We start from the raw sequence: 19,597 nt of genomic DNA, 5'->3' as shown, positions 1-19,597 counted from the left end.
GGCACAGCAGAGTGATCTCATCTTTAAATGCCTGCCTGATCACAGTGGAAGCAGGGACACCGGGGAGAAACGCTGGAGGGGGTAAGTAAAGCTTTTTTAATTTAGAATGAGCAGCAGCATGGGGGCCATATCTAACACGGGGGGGGCATGGGCCATCACAGGGTGGCACAGGCTCATATAATATGCGCCGCTGCCCCAGCCCGTCACTGCGGTGCGATTTCAGCACCACAGAGATGGACAGCGGCTGTGCATATTATATGAGCGGGAGCAGGAGATCTAACGCTGCCGCCCGCAGCGTTAACCTGCCCCCAGCAGCGCTCCAGAGCTGCCCCAACCTCCCCTGGACCCTGCAGTGTATATTTTTATATATTATGTAAATAATATATCCGTGGGGTTCATTACAGAGTAGAGGGACTAGATGTCGCTGTGTTTAAATGCCCATTTAAACACAGTGACATCTAGTCCCTCTACTCTGTAATGAGCCCCACGGATTAGCCTTGTTTTGACTGGGATTTAATTACTAGGATACCAAGCACAATATTTTATTATTTCTTGAAAGTTGTTTTTTGTATGTATGTATTATTAATTAATAAATATGTATATTCTGATACTGACTCAAGTGCCTCATGTTTTGAAGCTCTTGCATGCTATGTCTGGTATATGTGATTTATTGAGAGCTACAACATAACACAGGCTATGTTTGCAACTGAAAACTGATTGGTAATAAAGCTATATTTTCAAAAAGGTCAATGAGGATACTGGAGCTTGAAATCAGAAGTGTCGATGCAATGGCGAAAGAACAACATAAGCTCACAGAAACCCTCATGGCACTTCTACCTGCATGGTAGCTGGTGCCAATCAAGTGTAGGAAGGTTTCCAAACAAGGGCGCAGATAAACAAGGGTTTATGTAAACAAACAAGCTGGCAACACATTCTTACCCATGACCCACAACACGCTTCTTCCATGCCACCTTCTAGCATTCTGAGATGACCCAGCATTAGCTCCAGTATTGCTGGCAATTCACTTTCACATTTCATCCAATACATTAATTGCACCATTATTAATCCAACAACAGAGCAAATTTTTAATGTCTAAATGAAAAATTCTGCATGAAACATAACATTTATTTCCAGGAAAAAAAATATTATAGCATATATAATAGATGTTACAGATTACACACAGGTCAGGCAGATTGTCCCCTTCCCAAATTCTAAACAGAAATGGCTAGTAGCCTTACAAAATGACAGAATTCAGGTAGCACAAAAAAATAGCCCTCAATGGTAACAAGCCACGTGATAACAGGACAAAAAAAAACAATCTTTATGGAAATATAGGTCCTTAGTAATACAAGCCTTTAAAGGATTATTCTGTAAATAGATTCTATTTAAATTAGGAAATAACCTACACCTTATCTCTATGGTTAAAAAACTAAAATTTTTATTTATCAAATATTAAAATTCAAAACATCATTATATCCCACATACTGATAAACACAAATTGACTAAAGGATATCTCAGGAAAGGAAATATTCCAATCAAAAAGTCACCAGTCAAGGAATTTATACATCAAGACAAGAATTAGTGGGCAATCTAGATATCCCTCAAGGGTGACTGACCGCTACCTGTCAATGGAGATATGACATTCAAGTCATACGCACCCTAGGGTTCGAGTGGTGTCCCCATTCCACGGCGGCTATCCCTCCAATTATTCCTAATCTCCCTATAGAGAGATAGTGTGAACTTAATATGTCATTATCACATTCAAAGACCCAAAAAAATTAAAGTTCTCAATCACTTCTCTCATAGGAGCATTCAAAAGCCGCATCTCCATGGTATTTTTCTTATCTTAGTAGGTACTTGCTGACACCCAGATATCCCAGTATTCTTATCTGACGGGAAATATCCCAGGCTCACTCGACACGTTTCCCCCCAGTTTATTTTGGGGTTCATCATGTGATAACCAGTTTGGTTATCACATGTACCGGCCTAAAACGCCATTTTTTTCGCGATATGAGCAATTTAAGAAGGTGATGGCGATTGTGCCACTATTCTCTGTCTCCTCATGAACCTCAAAATATAACTGGGGGGAAACGCGTCGAGCGAGCCTGGGATATTTCCAGTCAAGAACATAAGAATACTGGGATATTGGTGTCATCAAGTACCTACTAAGATAAGAAAAATACCATGGAGATCCGGCTTTTGAATGCTCCTATGAGATAAGTGATTGAGAACTTTAATTTTTATGGGTCTTTGAATGTGAGAATGACATATTAAGTTCACACTATATCTATAGGGAGATTAGGAATAATTGGAGGGATAGCCGCCGTGGAATGGGGCCACCACTCAAACCCTAGGGTGCGTGTGACTTGAATGTCATATCTCCATTGACAGGTAGCGGTCAGTCTCCATTGAGGGATATCTAGACTGCCCACTAATTCTTGTCTTGATGTATAAATTCCTTGACTGGTGACTTTTTGATTGGAATATTTCCTTTTCTGATATACCCTTTAGTCAATTTGTGTTTATCAGTATGTGGTATATCATGGTTTTGAATTTTAATATTAAATAAAAATTAGTTTTTTAACCATAGAGATAAGGTAGATCCTATTTAAATTTGATTTACTGCCTAGTGTTCATTCTTGAGATCTAATTCCCCAATCAATCAATTTACTAGTCGCTGGTGGACATTGAAGCCTTGTCTTGAACGCAAGCAGATGTGCATGCACAACCTGCAAACCAATCATCGTCTATGAAACTGCCGTAAATAGTGGAGTGCTGTAACACACCATCATCAGAAGCCACATAGGCAATGAATGAAATGGTTGTTGGACATGCACATATCTGCTCTATTCAAGACACTCTGCAGACGCGTTCTCTGGATCGACAGGGAGGTCTCCATCAGTGAGATCCATAAAGATCATGAAATCATCTCCTACTTACAGGAAAGGGACAACAAGAAAAATCCTTTAAATGCAAGCATCCTCTTACTAAGGACATTGCTTTGTCACTGAAAGCATTTTTTCTACTATAATATTGAAAAATAATAAAATTGAACTGTAATGTATTCCTAAGTACAATCTTGCCATTTAAATGGTGCAAAGCCCATTTTATCTTCCCTAATGAGGTCAACAATTATTGGGCTGTCTCAAATAATTAAACCCTCGTTCTCAATAATTCTCTTGGGGGATTCATCACCATGCATCTTTAATAACTGCTAAGTACTTCCTTCAACAATGCCAAACTGGATCGCTATGTCACCTCTGCCCAATTGTTAGAAAGTGCAAGCTATTGAAATACTAGGTAGAAGACATATAACAAAGTATCCCTATAAGAAATGAAGTGGGGTTAGCCACTTAGAAAAAACCCCTTTAACAATCTTGGTTTGCCACGCATGCGTAACTATGACAAATAACATTCCTCAAACCATGAACTTTCCATCCTGGCTAACAATTTTCTAACACTGAAGCTATAATTGAAACACTTGAACACATCATGCAAGTCGTGGGTGAGTTATTACTTTTGTCGACACTATTTTAAAACAAGACATTTATTCCAATTTAAAAGGTAGTTATTACCCTGAGCATAACTATAGCCCACCAAAGTGGGGGAGGGGGGACCGAAAGCAAATCAAAAAACCCCACACCAAGTGATGAAGGCAGTAATACCAGATTGTAGACAGTCATCTTAACGTACATACCTGTTCATAATAGACATATCTATATAAAGAAAAAGAATGAATCTCAGGCTTCGTTCATCCATAAGAAACCATATTGTGCATCTTTGCTTTAACTAGTAAGACGCACATACATACAGTGTGCAGTGACCAGCAATACCTCACGTGATCAATATTCTTCTGATAGTTATGCCTAACCATGCTCTGTTGGATAAAAGGTAAAGGAGATATAAAGAATCAAGTGAAAATTAACCTACTATTCACTTGTTGACCAAGGCTCTGATAACTACTTGCAAAATCCAGATCGTGGTCTCGATGCCATGGGCCTTTTATACACCGAACAGTTATTGAAGGTTTATTTAGCATTGGGATCCTAAATAAATGGTATGAAGGAACCTGAACCGTGTGAACAAAACCCACTACTCATTAGTTGCATGTTTCCGTGTAGTGAGTAAGTATCCTTCCTATGTTCTCTGATAAACGATGAGTTAAATACATACACGCACAAACAAACAAAACATGTATGATCAAAACACAAACGTACTGGGTGCTGTCAGGAGGGGGAAGGAAAAAAAAAAAAAAAGGCTCCTGCCTCAATTTAAAAAAAAAAAAATATTGGCTTCTGCCGCAAAATATGAAAAACACAGATTCATAACCACAGGACTTTCCAAAAATAACGATAAGTCTCCAGCCTCTGTGAGTAGGGAAGAAATCCAATCTTGATCGGCAACCCAGCATTATCTTAATCCCTGAAATATGGTAGAGTGGACAATTCAGAGGCTTTGACCCCAAGTTTTTGTTTGTCCTTTAAACACTTTCATCAAAACACATGTACTCGCTCAGTTCTGTTCCACAAAAGAGTAGAAGATAAATCCTGTTTGATAATCCTGTTGGGAGGAAAAATTGAGACTGTAAGGTAAAAATATTAAAATGTACATGCACATCTTCCTGGATAAGGTCTTTACATATATTTTAGTTTTCACTCCTGGGCCTAAGAACTAACAGCAAGTAGTTGCTAACTACCTGCCTGTTCCTCCAGGTGCCGGCTAAAAGTTGTCACAGACCACTGCTGCTTCACGTCAACAGAGCAGCTCTTCCTCTTCTGGGCTGCTGTGTCAAAGGGGTGTGACAACAGGCTTTCTACAGTAAAGGCCCAGTCACACACAACGACTTACCAGCGATCCTGAAAACGATGTGACCTGATAAGGATCGCAGGTAAGTCGCTGGTGAGATGTCACACAGTCAGATCTTACCAGCGATGCAGGAACGATACAGGTCGCAGTAGCGACCTGTATAACGATCTCAGCAGTCACTGTGACCCTGTCACACAGTGTCAAACACAGCGATGTGTCCTGCTCAGCAGGACATCACCTTTGAAGAAAATGGCCTGGACCATTCTGCAACGACTAGAGATCTCACAGCAGGGGCCTGATCGCTGGTAGGTGTCACACATAACAAGATCGCTAACAGGATCGCTACTGCGTCACAGAAACCGTCACTCAGCTGCGATCTCGCTAGCGATCTCGTTATGTGTGACGGTACCTTTAGACTATGGGGAGCTGGCTGTTAACCAGGACATGAACAGTAACACCCCTCAATAGAGCAGAGCGGAAGAGATGCAGTTGCCCTGTTGTCAGCAGAATCACTAGGAAAAACGACCGGCCTGTTAGTTCTGAGGCTCAAAGCGAAAAAATTAAATAGTCCAGGATAACGCCTTCAAGTAATTGAAAACCTCCATGTGGCAAATTGAGAAATTACAAATCCTTCTACATATACAACACAGTGAAATAGTATGTATGTATGTATGCATATATATATATATATATATATATATATATATATATATATATATATATATATATATATATATATATATATATATATATATATATATATATATATATATATATATATATATATATATATATATATATATATATATATATATATATATAGTTTTGGCAGTTTATATTAATTGGCAAAATGAAAAAGAATGAATGAAAGAGAAATGCAAGTTATGGTAAATCAGTATTTGGGGTGACCATCCTTTGGCTTCAATAATTTTTCTAGGTACACTTGCACTTAAAGAAGAGCAACGACCAAAATTTTCATATATAAACTAAACTAAACTAAAGCCAGTGCTATACTGGCACTATCATGCTGATTGTATACATACCTTTAGTTGTGAGATCGGAAGTATACATACTGAAATACAGACAATAAAAACAGGAGGAACAAGAGTATAATGCTTGAAAAATGATTTTATTGATAACAGTGGCAATTAAAAACCCCCCAAGCGGGGTAGGGAAGTGAAAAAAAGGGGTGAAAAAAGAGGGAGGACCAGGAAAAATGGTGAAATGCCAATCAAAGGTCACAGTATGTCCAGCAAATACAGGGTCAATGTTTACAATAAATAATTGCACAATGCCCAAGTACAAGAGTAAAAATAGAAGAACATACGTTATAATAAATAACAGATATAATAAATATAATGAATTTAATAAATATAATAAAGTGCCAAAGTGTAAGAGAATGTAAACATAGACTGAATGTGCGTGCCGGAGCTAAAGTGCTAATAGTATATCCGGCGCTTCCAAATAGAGGTGCACACTTCAATGGTCAAAGGCAGTCTTACAAGGCACAAAAAATCATAAATAAAGATCAGCAAACCATAAGTCCTGGACCCCAGAGCAAACACCTACGTACGTTTCACAAGAGTTTCTCACCCTGATGAAGCTGGTGGTTACCTCACTCTTGTGAAACGTACGTAGGTGTTTGCTCTGGGGTCCAGGACTTATGGTTTGCTGATCTTTATTTATGATTTTTTGTGCCTTGTAAGACTGCCTTTGACCATTGAAGTGTGCACCTCTATTTGGAAGCGCCGGATATACTATTAGCACTTTAGCTCCGGCACGCACATTCAGTCTATGTTTACATTCTCTTACACTTTGGCACTTTATTATATTTATTAAATTCATTATATTTATTATATCTGTTATTTATTATAACGTATGTTCTTCTATTTTTACTCTTGTACTTGGGCATTGTGCAATTATTTATTGTAAACATTGACCCTGTATTTGCTGGACATACTGTGACCTTTGATTGGCATTTCACCATTTTTCCTGGTCCTCCCTCTTTTTTCACCCCTTTTTTTCACTTCCCTACCCCGCTTGGGGGGTTTTTAATTGCCACTGTTATCAATAAAATCATTTTTCAAGCATTATACTCTTGTTCCTCCTGTTTTTATTGTATGTTGAGTATGCTTTGAGCCCCTTGTTTTTAGGGGACGCATTATATGTAATCCTTATGGAATTTGTTTTTGAAATACAGACAAGTAAAGTTTGTGAAATGCACTGTTATTTGATTGATAGCAGCGCCACAATATCTAATAGGTGGGTCAGGTTTTGGCAGTTATTCCCGCCCGTCTGCCTGTTCTTCCACCACCCAGTTTGTTATTACAGGGGGTGGAGGGAGGAAGGACAGACAGGCAGACAGAGATGGGAATAACTAGCAACACCCAACCCACCTATTAGATATTCCAACAAGGAAAAAAAAATCTTTAGCACAGCAAAATGTTTTAAAAAGATTGTTTAATAAAATTTAAAAAGACAGTTATAAAGTTCATTCTTTTAAATGGCCATCCAGTGGCACCAACAACCCAAATTCATAAAGTATCCCAAAAAGAGGCACCTATTATAGGCTTTAGCATTAATAAAAAATTATAATTATACATATTGAAAATTGACAGCATGTATAGTAAAGATCAATATTTCAACTATTTATAAATGTATCCTTGTACATACTAATGTGCATGCTGTCAATGGAAGGTACAATTGGTACAGAAAGTATTCAGACCCCTTCAAATTTTTCACTTTCATTGCAGCCATTTAGTTAATTCAAAAAAAGTTCATTTTTTTCCTCATTAATGTATTCTCTGCAGCCCATCTTGTCAGAAAAAAAACCAGATGTAGACTTTTTTGCAAATTTATTAAACAAGAAAACCTGAAATATCATATGGTCATAAGTATTCAGACCCTTTGCTCAGTACTGAGTAGAAGCACCCCTTTGAGCTAGTATAGCCATGAGTCTTCTTGGAAATGATGCAACAAGTTTTTCACACCTCGATTTGGGGATCCTCTGCCATTCTTCCTTGCAGATCCTCTTCAGTTCCGTCAGGTTGGATGGTGAATGTTGGTAGACAGCCATTTTCAGCTCTCTCCAAAGATGCTCAATTGGGTTTAGGTCAGGGCTCTGGCTGGCCGGTCAAGAATGGTCACAGTTGTTCTGAAGCCACTCCTTTGTTATTTTATCTGTGTGCATAGGGTAATTGTCTTGTTGGAAGGTGATCCTTCGGCCAAGTCTGAGGTCCAGAGCACTCTGGATGAGGGTTTCTTCCAGGATATCTCTGTACTTGGCCGCATTCATCTTTCCTTCAATTGCAACCAGTCGTCCTGTTCCTGCAGCTGAAAAATACCCCCATAGCATGATGCCGCCACCACCATGTTTCACTGTCGGGATTGTATTGGCCAGGTGATGAGCAGTGTCTGGTTTTCTCCACACAAACCAGTTAGAAATTTTTGGTGATAATTCTATCTTCGTCTCATCAGACCAGATAATCTTATTTCTCATAGTCTGGGAGTCCTTCATGTGTTTTTTTGAAGACTATGCGGGCTTCATATGTCTTGCACTGAGGAGAGGCTTCTGTCAGGCCACTCTGCCATAAAAGCCCAACTGGTGGAGGGCTGCAGAGATAGTTCCACAAAGTCAACTATGTCCCATCTCCCTACTGCATCTCTTGAGCTCTGCCACAGTGATCTTAGGGTTCTTCTTTACCTCTCACCCCAAGTCGACTCTCCCACGATTGCACAGTTTGACTGGATGGCGAGGTCTAGGAAGAGTTCTGGTGGTCTCAACCTTCTTCCATTTAAAGATTATGGAGGCCACTCTGCTCTTAGGAACCTTGAGTACTTAAGAAATTCTTTTGTAACCTTGGCCAGATCTGTGCCTTGCCACAATTCTGGCTCTCAGCTCCTTGGGCAGTTCCTTTGACCTCATGATTCTCATTTCGTCTGACATGCACGGTGAGGTCATAGGCTGCTTTCACACATCAGTTTTTTGCCATCAGGCACAATCCGGCAAAAACATAAAAAAATGGATCCAGCGTCTGTTGGCGCCGGATCCGTTTTTTCCCCCATAGACTTTCATTAGCGCCGGATTGTGCCGGATGGCCTTGCGTTTCATCCGTTTTTTTACTTATCCGGCGGCTGGATGAAACGTTGAAGTGAACATTTTTGTGTCTGGCAAAAAACACGGATTGCGCCGTACGGCGTGTTTTATAATGCAAGCCTATGGACGCCGGAGCCAGCGTAATGCGGAAAAAAACGGATCAGGCCGCCGGATCCATTTTTTTGAACTGAGCATTCTCAGTATCACACCGGATCTGTCAAAAAACTGAAGGAACTGATGGAAAAAACTGATGCAACTGATCTGTTTTTTTTGCTGGATCCGTCACATCAGTTTTTTTCGCTAGATCGTGCCTGATGCCAAAAAACTGATGTGTGAAAGCAGCCTAAGGCTACTTTCACACCTCCGGTTTTTGCAATGCGGCACACTCCGGCACTTTGCAGGAAAATCGCAACCGTTTTTTTTTGCTGCCGGTTGCGATTTTCCTGCATAGACTTTAATTAGTGCCGCATTGTGCCGCATGGCCTTGCGTTCCATCCGGTTTTTACCGCATGCGGCAGATTTAGCCGATGCGGCGGCCGGTTGGAACGTTGCCTGGCACGTTTTTTCGTGCGGCAAAAAAAAACCGCATCGCGCCGCATTCGGCCGATGCGGCGCATTTTTCAATGCATGCCTATGGCGGCCGGATGCGGCGCGATGCGGCAATAACCGCATCCGGCCGCCGCATGCGGTTTTTGCCACTGCGCATGCTCAGTAGCATGCCGCAAGCGGCAAAAGCCGGACGGGCCGCACAGGAAAAACTTATGCAAAGGATGCGGTATGTTCACCGCATCCGTTGCATAGCTTCCACAGCCGGATTGAGCCGCAGAGCTCAAGCCGGATGTGTGAAAGTAGCCTTATATAGACAGAACTGGATTTGGAAAGGCACACACCTATAAGTTTAATTAACTACAGCTGGACTCCAATGAAAGAGTAGAACCATGTCAAGGAGGATCACAAGGAAATGGACAGCATGTGACTTAAATATGAGTGTCTGAGCAAAGGGTCTAAATACTTATGACCAGGTGATATTTCTGGTTTTCTTGATTAAAAAATTTGCAAAAATGTCTACATTTCTGTTTTTTTCTGTTAATATGGGGTGCAGAGTGTACATTAATAAGAAAAAAATTAAATTAATTTTTTTGAATTTACCAAATGACTGCAATGAAACAGAGTGAAAAATTTAAAAAGGGGTCTGAAAACTTTCCGTACCCAATTTATATATATCTCTAGAACCCATATATTGGTGTAAAGCCACAAGGCCACTTTTTGTACTGTTTTTGTACTGCCTTGTGGCTTTACACCAATATATGGGCTCTTGATATATACACCTTCCATTGACAGTATGCTCATTAGTATAATGATACATGTATTAATAGTTGAAATATTGATCTTTACTATACATGCTGTGCATCAATTGACAATATGTATAATTATATTTTTTTATTAATGCTAAAGCCTATTGTAGATCCCTCTTTTTGGGTTACTTATACCTTATGAATTTGATACCAGTCGCTATTTAGCATTTCCTTCCTGGGTTGTTAGTGCCACCTGCTGGCCATCTAAAAGAATGAACTTTAACTGTCTTAAATGTATTAATACAAAAATCTTTTTAATAATACATTTTGCCGTGGTACAGAATATTTTTTATCTTTTTCTTGATGCTATAGCATCTGTATAGGGCAATTTGTCCATGTAGTTATACACACATCTAGATTTAATATCTTGCATATTTTCTAACAGTGTGTATTTGTATGCTTAAACTATTAGATATTCTATTGCACCTCATCAAATAACAGTGCGTTTCACAAATTCTGCCTGTATTTCAGAAAGTATACATCCGATCTCACAACTAAAGGTATGTATACAATCAGCATGATAGCACCAGTATAGCACTGGCTTTAGTTTATATAGGAAAATCTTGGTGGTTGGTGCTCTTTAAATTCTGAAGGAACTTTGCAGTTAGGTGGTTCCAAACATCTTGGGAGAAATAACCTCAGATCGTCTGTGGAAGTAGGCTTGCACAAGTCCTATCTTTTCATGTAATCCCACAGACTCAATTATGTTGGTATTAGGGTTCTGTGGGGGACATAGCATCACTTCTAGTTGTCTAAAGATAGTTCTTAATTAAACTGGCAGTTTAAGGTTTTTGTTCATAGTTTAGTCGTCGTTGTTTACATGTCAGAGATACCTTTTTGACCTCAATTCTTCCATAAAGACCACTTCTGGTCAGACTTCTCCAAAAAGTAATTGGTACACTTATTGCTGCCATGATCTGAGTTTTAGCACTGCGAGACATCTTCAAAATTCAAACAAAATTCAAGCATTCTGTATCTTTCAGCATCCTTCACTAAATTTTCTTGGCGAAACACAGATGCACTGTTCTTTATTGTGTCCAGGTCTTGGTGGTTCTTCAAAAAAGCTAATACAGGATAGCCTGTAATCCCAGTCTATTTTGTAACCTTTGTCTGGGAGAGACCTTGCTGATGTAGTAGAACTACCTTGTGTCTTGTTGCTGTGCTCATGTCTTGCATAGTGTATGACCTGTGACATGAAACAACAAGGAGTCCTGGAAGTGATGATAAGGCCCTCAGAGCCCTAATAACAGAGCTTACCTGGGATTACATGACGAGGCAGGAAGATTTGCACAAGCCTACATCCACAGACAGACAGTATTATACAAATGACTCACTTGTCTAGTAGGACCTGTGTGAGGGTCATACCCATGTGACCTGGTATCCAGCTTTGGTGGCTGAGGCCCCGCTCCTTCTGGTCCCATGGGTAGGACCTCACCACAGGTCCTACTAGACAAAGTGAGTCGTTTGTATAATACTTATGCTAATTCTAACAGAGGGAGGGGATAACTATGAATATATGATCTGCTCCAGTGCAACTGCCACTCAAGAAGCTGCTCATTTTACAAACTTCACTTTCTTGGATTTCAAAACCTAAACATCCGAGCTGACCACTACAGGTATGTATAGAATCAGCCTGATAGTGCCAGTATAGCACTGACTTTACCTTATATGCGAACATCCTGGTGATTGGTTCCCTTTAAAGGCGACCAACCAGCAGGATATTGTTATAATGAGGTAAAGGCAGTGCCATACTGGCACTAAGATGCTACAGTAAATGTCGGCATACCTGTTGCAGAAAAACACTGCAGTTTGATTGACGCGTGCGGCAGGGACCGTCTTTGTGGGTCGGATCCTTGCGTTTATTCCTCCTCTGGCGCCCTCCTGACTTAGCATAGCATAGCAATGGGGGTGTGATGTTCAAATTCAGATTGTGTGCACACTGCAGATTTGCTGCAGACATTTTCTGCATGAAATCTGCATATTCTGGCAGAAAAACAAACGTTTTGGTGCCAAGCGGTCATTTAACCTCATAACGACGGCCGTACGACTTAAAGCGGCGGCAAAACAGGGTACTTATTCTGTTCCGCCGCTTTAAAGCGGCGGCCCGAAAAAACCCTGTAGCGCCCCCCAGCGACCGAAAATCTCGGGGGTTTCAGCTACCGGGGGTAGCTGAGACCCCCCAGATTATGAATCGGGGTGTTTTTTTTGGACCCCGACCATGTGATCGCCGGTATACACCGTATACCGACGAACACATGAAAAAAAAAGAAATGGCCGGTAAAACTGATTTCTTTTTCATCTGACATGATCAAACATGTCAGATGAGAAAGAAATCTAACCCCCTAGTGCCCCCAAAGCCCCCGGTACCGGAGAGTCCCCCCACCCCCACCCCTACCCCCACCGGACATCCAAAATGGCGCCGAAGCGCACAGAAAACTGCCGCCGGCGCCGGCTCTGCAGTCATTTCCCTCCGATCTGAAATGATCAAACATTTCAGATCGGAGGGAAATGTCCTCCCCCTGACCCCTCCTCCGGTCCACCGGAGCCCTCTGGTCACCGGAGCCCCCTCCGGTCTCCAGAGCCACCCCCCCTCCCCCCTCCGGAGCGTGGAAGATGGCGGCGCACAGCGCGCGGCCGCCTTCATTCTGCTCTTTCTGCCGCATGTGACACGTCACATGCGGCAGAAAGGTGTCCCCAGGTCCCACTAGGTCACCCCCCGTCACCCCCCAAGCCCCCGGTTATACGTTACCGGTCTGCCGCTCCGGGCCCGCGATCGCCGCCTCCTTCTTCTTCAATGCTGGCGGCGCATGCGCAGACAGCGGCTGTCAGCTGGATCCCTGCAAGCAGGAATCCTGCTGACGTCGCTGATGCACAGGCTCCACTGTGGACCGGGGGAGGGTGAGTGCAGTGATCTGCAGCCACACTCCTCACATGGAGAGGCTGCTGTTCCAGAAAATGGGGGGTACGTTCTGTGAGCGTGCCCCTCATATTCTGGAATGAGGTTACTGCAGGTCACTCTGCCCTAGGTTGGACCGGGGCAGTGTGAGTGCAGTATTCTCAGATTACTGCACCCACACTGCTCATGGAGAGCTTGCTCTTCCAGAAAATGGGGGATACGTTCCCTGAACGTGCCCCCCATATTCTAGAAGATCCAGAGACGGCGTGGGACCTCCAAAATGGATTACAGCGACCGGAATTTCTTTATTTTCAATAAATTGGTAAAAGAGGAATGTTTCGGGGAGTGTTTTTTCAAATAAATTTTTTTTTTGTCTTTTTTTTTCTATTACTGACTGGGTTAGTGATGTCGGGTATCTGTTCAGATGCCGTGACATCACTAACCCCAGGGCTTGATGCCAGGTGACATTACAGCTGGTATCAACCCCATATATTACCCCGTCTGCCACCGCACCAGGGCGCGGGATGAGCTGGGGCGAAGCGCCAGGATTGGCGCATCTAATGGATGCGCCACTTCTGGGGCGGCTGCGGCCTGCTATTTTTAGGCTGGGAAGAGTCCAATAACCATGGCTCTTCCCACCCTGAGAATACCAGACCCCAGCTGTCCGCTTCACCTTGGCTGGTGATCTAATTTGGGGGGGACCCCACGTTTTTTTTTTTTTTTAAAAAACGCCTGGGGAGCCCTCCAAATTGATCACCAGCCAAGGTGAAGCTGTCAGCTGTGGTTTGCAGGCTACAGCTGTCTGCTTTACCCTAGCTGGCTATCAAAAATAGGGGGGACCCCACGTCGTTTATTTTAATTATTAATTTTTTGGGGGGCTAAATACAAGGCTAGGCACCCTTTAGTGCCACATGAAAGGCACTAAAGGGCGCCAGCTTAGAATATGCAGGGGAATGGGACGTTATATTTGTTTGACATCTATCCATTCATCCATTGTAGCATTTTACGCTGTGTGCCCACAATCAGGGTTTGCAGCGTTTTGGGCGCAGAGTGTTTTCCCTGTGTCCATAACGCTGCGTTGTGCAGTAGAAGCACAGTGGAAGGATTTTTAGAAATCCCATGCCCAATGTGCTTCTTTTCTCCGCAGCATAAACCGACCTGTGGCGCAGCTTCCCGAGCCTCAGCATGTCAATTTATGCTGCGGAGATGAGTGTTCTCTGCAGGTAGCATAGAGCTCCACAGCGGCCTGAACCCAAATCGTGGGCTTGGGCAGCTGCGTTCTCCCGTGGACAACACTCACATCTCTGCAGGAGGCTGACACTGTGTACTAGATGCCGTGTCGCTGGATCATGGCCACATAGCCTAACAGTGAGACATTTGTTGCTACAGCAACATTTTTGTGAAGTACCTGTGGATTCAAAATGCTTACTATACTCCTGAATAAAATCCAGTTTCCAAAATGGGGTCACTTGTGGGGGTTTTCTGATGTATAGGTACCCAAGGGGCCCTGCAAATGTGACATGGTGCCCGCAATTTATTTCAACTTTTCCAGAATTCAAATGGTGCTCCCTCCATTCCAAGCCCTCTCATTTATCCAAACAGAGGTTTTTGGCCACATGTGGGGTATCCCTGTGCTCATAAGACATTGGATAACAACCTGTGGGGTCCACGGTTTGTTGTTGTCTCTTGAAAAAGTGAGAAATTTGATGCTAAAGCAACAGTTTTGTGAAAAAAATGAAAATTTTCAATATGGCAACCTAAGCTTATCAAATTCTGTGAAGTACTCGTGGATTCAAACTGCTCACTATACACCTTGATAAAAGCCTTGAGGTGTCTTGTTTCCAGAATGAAGTCACTTGTGGGGGACCGCCACTGTTTAGGCACCTCAGGGGCTCTCCAAATGCAACCTGGCGTCCGCTATTGATTCCAGCCAATTTTGCAGTCAAATGGCACTCCTTCCCTTCCGAGCCCTGCCATGCGCCCAAACAGTTGATTTCCACCACATATAAGGTATCGCCAAACTCAGGAGAAATTGCACAATAAATGTTATGCTGAATTTTTTCCTTTTACTCTTGTAAAAAAAAAAGCTACCTGGTTGAAATAACAATTTTGTGGTAAAATTTTTTTTTTTTTTTTTCATGGCTCAACGTTATAAAATTCTGTGAAGCACCTGGGGGTTCAGGGTACTCACCAAACATCTAGATAAATTCCTTGAGGGGCCTAGTTTCCAAAATGGGGCCACTTGTGCGGGGTTTCTGCTGTTTAGGTACCTTAGGGGACCTCCAAATGCGACATGGTGCCCGCAATCTTTTTCAGCCAAATTTCCTTTCTAAAATTCAAATATTGCTCCTTTCGTTCCAAGCCCTCCCATTTGTCCAAACAAAGGTTTCAGACCACATGTGAGGTATCACCGCGCTCATAAAAAAGTGGTTAACAAACCTTGAGGTCAAATTTTTGGAATTACCTCTTGAAAAAGTGAGAAAATTGATGCTAAAGCAACATTTTTGAGAAAATTATTAAAATTTTCAATATGACAACGTAACGTTAACAAAATCTGTGAAGTACCTGTGGATCCAAAATGCTCACTATACCCCTAGATAGAAGCCTTGAGGGGTCTAGTTTCCAAAATGGTGTCACTTGTGAGGGATTTCTTCTGTTTAGGTACCTTAGCGGACCTGTAAATGCAACATGGTGCTCGCAATCTATTTCAGCCAAATTTGCTTTCCAAAATTCAAATATTGCTCCTTCTGTTCCGAGCCCTCCCATTTGTCCAAACAGAGGTTTCTGACCACATGTGGGGTATCGGCGCGCTCATAAGAAAGTGAAGAACAAGTTTTGAGGTCCATTTTGTTGTGTTATTTCTTCTAAAAGTGAATAAATTTGGGTTAGAGCAACATTTTTAGGTAAAATTTAATTTTTGCTTTTTTTCATTCCACATTGCTTTTGTTCATGTGAAGCACCTGAAGGGTTAATAAACTTCTTGAATGTGGTTTTGAGTACTTTGGGGGGTGCAGTTTTTAGAATGGTGTCACTTTTGGGTATTTTCTGTCATCTAGGCCTATTGAAGTCACTTCAAATGTGATGTGGTCCCTAAAAAAATGGTTTTGTAAATTTTGATGTAAAAATGAGAAATTGCTGATAAACTTTGAACCCCTCTAACTTCCTAACGAAAAAAAATTTTGTTTCCAAAATTGTGCTGATGTAAAGTAGACATGTGGGAAATGTTATTTATTAACTATTTTGTGTCACAGAAATCTCTGGTTTAACGGTATAAAAATTCAAAAGTTGAAAATTGCTAAATTTTCAAAATTTTTGCCAATATTCAATTTTTTTCATAAATAAACACAAAAAATATTGTCCTAAATTTGGTAGTAACATGAAGTCCAATATGTGACGAAAAAACAATCTCAGAATCACCGGGATCCGTTGAAGCGTTCCAGAGTTATAACCTCATGAAGTGACACTGGTCAGAATTGCAAAATTTGGTCTGGTCATTAAGGTGAAAATTAGCTCCGTCACTAAAGGGTTAAAGAAGTCAATGGGTGGAAGGACTACAAAATGCAGGAAAAAAATACACCAATAATTGACGTACTGCAGATCATTTTCTGCACCAAATGTACAAGTAAAAAAAAGCCACGTGCACATCGCATTTCAGAATTCTCATTTACTTTGCTGGCATGAAGATAGACGTGCAGACTTGGGCCACAATCTGCACCAAGAAACGCCTCAAAAACGCACCATGCGCACACAGTCTTAAAAGGAAATCAGTAAGCAGGTTTTTGTTATGTAACCTAAAGCCAGCATGCTGCAAGGGTTAACAGAAAATGCAGGGATACCTGTCTTCTCAAGGTCCAATCTTGTCATTTGCCATGTTTGTTTAACCCCTTAACGACCTAGGATGTATATTTATGCCCTAGGTCGCCTTCCTTTCTGATGTGGTCTCACACGCTGAACACACATCTTTCCCTGCACATGTTGGCTGATCTGATCAGCCGACATGTGCAGCTACAGGTGCCCCTTACATTGCGTTGTCAAACTGGCAGCACTTCGGTGGGTACTGCGCGCTACCCCGTCGCCATTTGAGGCCTTGTGACGAGATCATGAGCTCATACGGCAAGGAGGACCATATAGGAGTGCAGATTTAACTGGAACGGTTTGTGGGTGCCATTTCACATTAGCAGAGTCCCTGAGGTGCCAGAAGAGCAGAAATCCCCCACAAGTGACCCCATTGTGCAAACTGCACCCCTCAATTAATTCATCTAGGGGTGCAGTGAGCATAACACCACAGGTGTGCCACAAAATTTTATACTATTAGGTGGTAAAGAAAATATAATTACATTTTTACCACTAATGTTGATTTAACTTTAGATTTCCAATTTTCTCAAAGGAAATAGGTAAAAAAAAAAAAGGCTCATAATGTGTTACACAACTTCTTCTCAACGTGGCAATACCCCACATGTTGTACAGTATTGTTTGGGAAAGGAAGGAGTCGCCACTTGACTTTTGGAGCACAAAAATAGTTTCCAGACTATTTGTAGAGACCATAAGTGCCAGAAAATCAGAAACCGCCTCAACTGACCACATACTAGAAATTACCTCCCTCTAGAAATTCATCTAAAAGGTGTAGTGATCTGGTGTAGGTCTCGGGAAAACACCTATGGAGTCAATCGCAGTGAATGTAGCAGAAATAAAATAACAAAAGCTCTTGTAGTGACTAGTACTTTGTAGTGCTCATACATTGTGCCCAGCTCATGTTTCTGGACACAAACCATGTACATTAAGGCACATTAGGATTGGGAGTGCAAATTTTGCTGATTTTTTTTTTTTTTGGGGGGGGGTGCTTTTACAGATTTCAGGATTTTTTTATTTTTTTTTATACGGCGTTCACATGTTGGAGAAGTGATAAGACAGCTTTATTCTTAGTGTTAGTATGATTATAGTGATTCCACATGTCTACTCATGTATATCTATATCTCTCTATATCTAGAATCAAAAAAGAAAACATGAGCAGCACAAAATATATAGTACAGTTGCAAGGCCCACCAAGCAACCTTTCAAATGCTAATATATAGAAAAAATAAAAATAGCAGCATTCCTATTAATTCCGAAAAAAACGACCTTTATTAACCCATAGTGTGGTAACGTTTCAGTCAAAATAGAAGCTTTCTCAAGGAGTGAACATGTGTACACAGGAAATATATATAGTGTAGTGATCTCATTATACAATTCACACATAACTAGTACAAATATCGTTTGTAAGAACAGTGTGTATTATCTTGTGCATAGTAAAAATGGAACATATGAATCTTATTCCTGCAAGACAACGCCTCCGTTCACACTGCACAAGAGACCTTGGCAGAGCTGGGCTTCTAGCTGGTTGACCACCCACCTTATTCACCAGATCTAGCTCCCTCCGACTATCATCTGTTTCCAAACCGGAAGAAACACCTCAAGGGTACCAAATTTCGCACCATTTCTGAAGCCAATGCTGCTATGGATGCCTGGTTTGAGGCACAACCAAAATCCTTCTTTTTGCTCGGCTTACAGAATTTGGAATACCGATGTAAGAAGTGTGTTGACATCATTGGAGAGTATGTGGAATAAATGTAAAGTTCCATCATCTTATCTCGTTTCTTTCTGGGTAAAGCCAAAGACTTATCAGCAGCCCCTCGTATATGCACTGATTCAATATGTGATGCATGACTTTTTACTATGCACAAGATAATATGCACTGTTCTTACAAATTATATTTGTACTAGTTGTGTGTGAATTGTATAATCAGATCACGTCACTATATACATTTCCTGTGAACACATGTTCACTGCTTGAAGAAAAGGTTTTATTTATTTTATGGAAAATAAAAAATTCTTTTGTCATTGCTGTATTTTGAGGGGGGTTTTTTCCGCAGATGGAGCTGTACGGCGGCTTGTTACTTTGCAAGACATGAGGATGTTTTCAGAGATACCATTTTTAATTTACATATGGCTTTTTAATCACATTTTTTCCAATTTTTATCAGCTGTATGATGAAAACACATTTTTTATTTATTTATTTTTACCAAGTTCACTGAAGGGGTTAACTAGTGTGAAAGTATTATAGAGTGGGTTGTTCCAAACGTGGAGATATCAAATGTGTGTATTTCTCTGGTTTATTTTTGCTTTTACATAAAAATATTTTTTTATTCTTTTTTGTGCTTTGATTTTTTTTTAAATATTTTCATTTTTTACTTTTTTACTTAGCCTCTGAATGGGAAATTAACTTTTATTACTCTGATTGCTGGTATAATATAGAGGTATAAACTAGCTCCTGGCATTGCTTAACAGGCCATCCATAGCTGGCTGACCTGAAGGACGTCATGATCAACAGCGACGATCGGGTAACCGTGATAACGTGACGCACTCCCTCTCCCAGCCTCCTAAATGCTGTAATCGCTATTGATGGAGG

General features: G+C 41.2%; 1 protein-coding gene across 2 annotated transcripts in view; it reads right to left on the bottom strand.

The window, feature by feature from the left end:
* Positions 1-2,507: 2,507 nt before the first annotated feature.
* Positions 2,508-19,597, bottom strand: part of YTHDF2 (YTH N6-methyladenosine RNA binding protein F2) — a 71,740-nt gene continuing 54,650 nt past the window's right edge. For both annotated transcript variants that reach the window (XM_075335932.1, XM_075335933.1), the window contains exon 6: positions 2,508-4,560. The gene's annotated coding sequence lies outside the window, so the exon portion shown is untranslated. The remainder of the gene's footprint in view (positions 4,561-19,597) is intronic.

The sequence above is a fragment of the Anomaloglossus baeobatrachus genome, chromosome 2, assembly GCF_048569485.1.
Source record: "Anomaloglossus baeobatrachus isolate aAnoBae1 chromosome 2, aAnoBae1.hap1, whole genome shotgun sequence".
NCBI lineage: Eukaryota > Metazoa > Chordata > Amphibia > Anura > Aromobatidae > Anomaloglossus > Anomaloglossus baeobatrachus.
The sequence above is the reverse complement of the archived record's forward strand: the minus strand, read 5'-3'. Positions and strand labels throughout refer to the sequence as shown.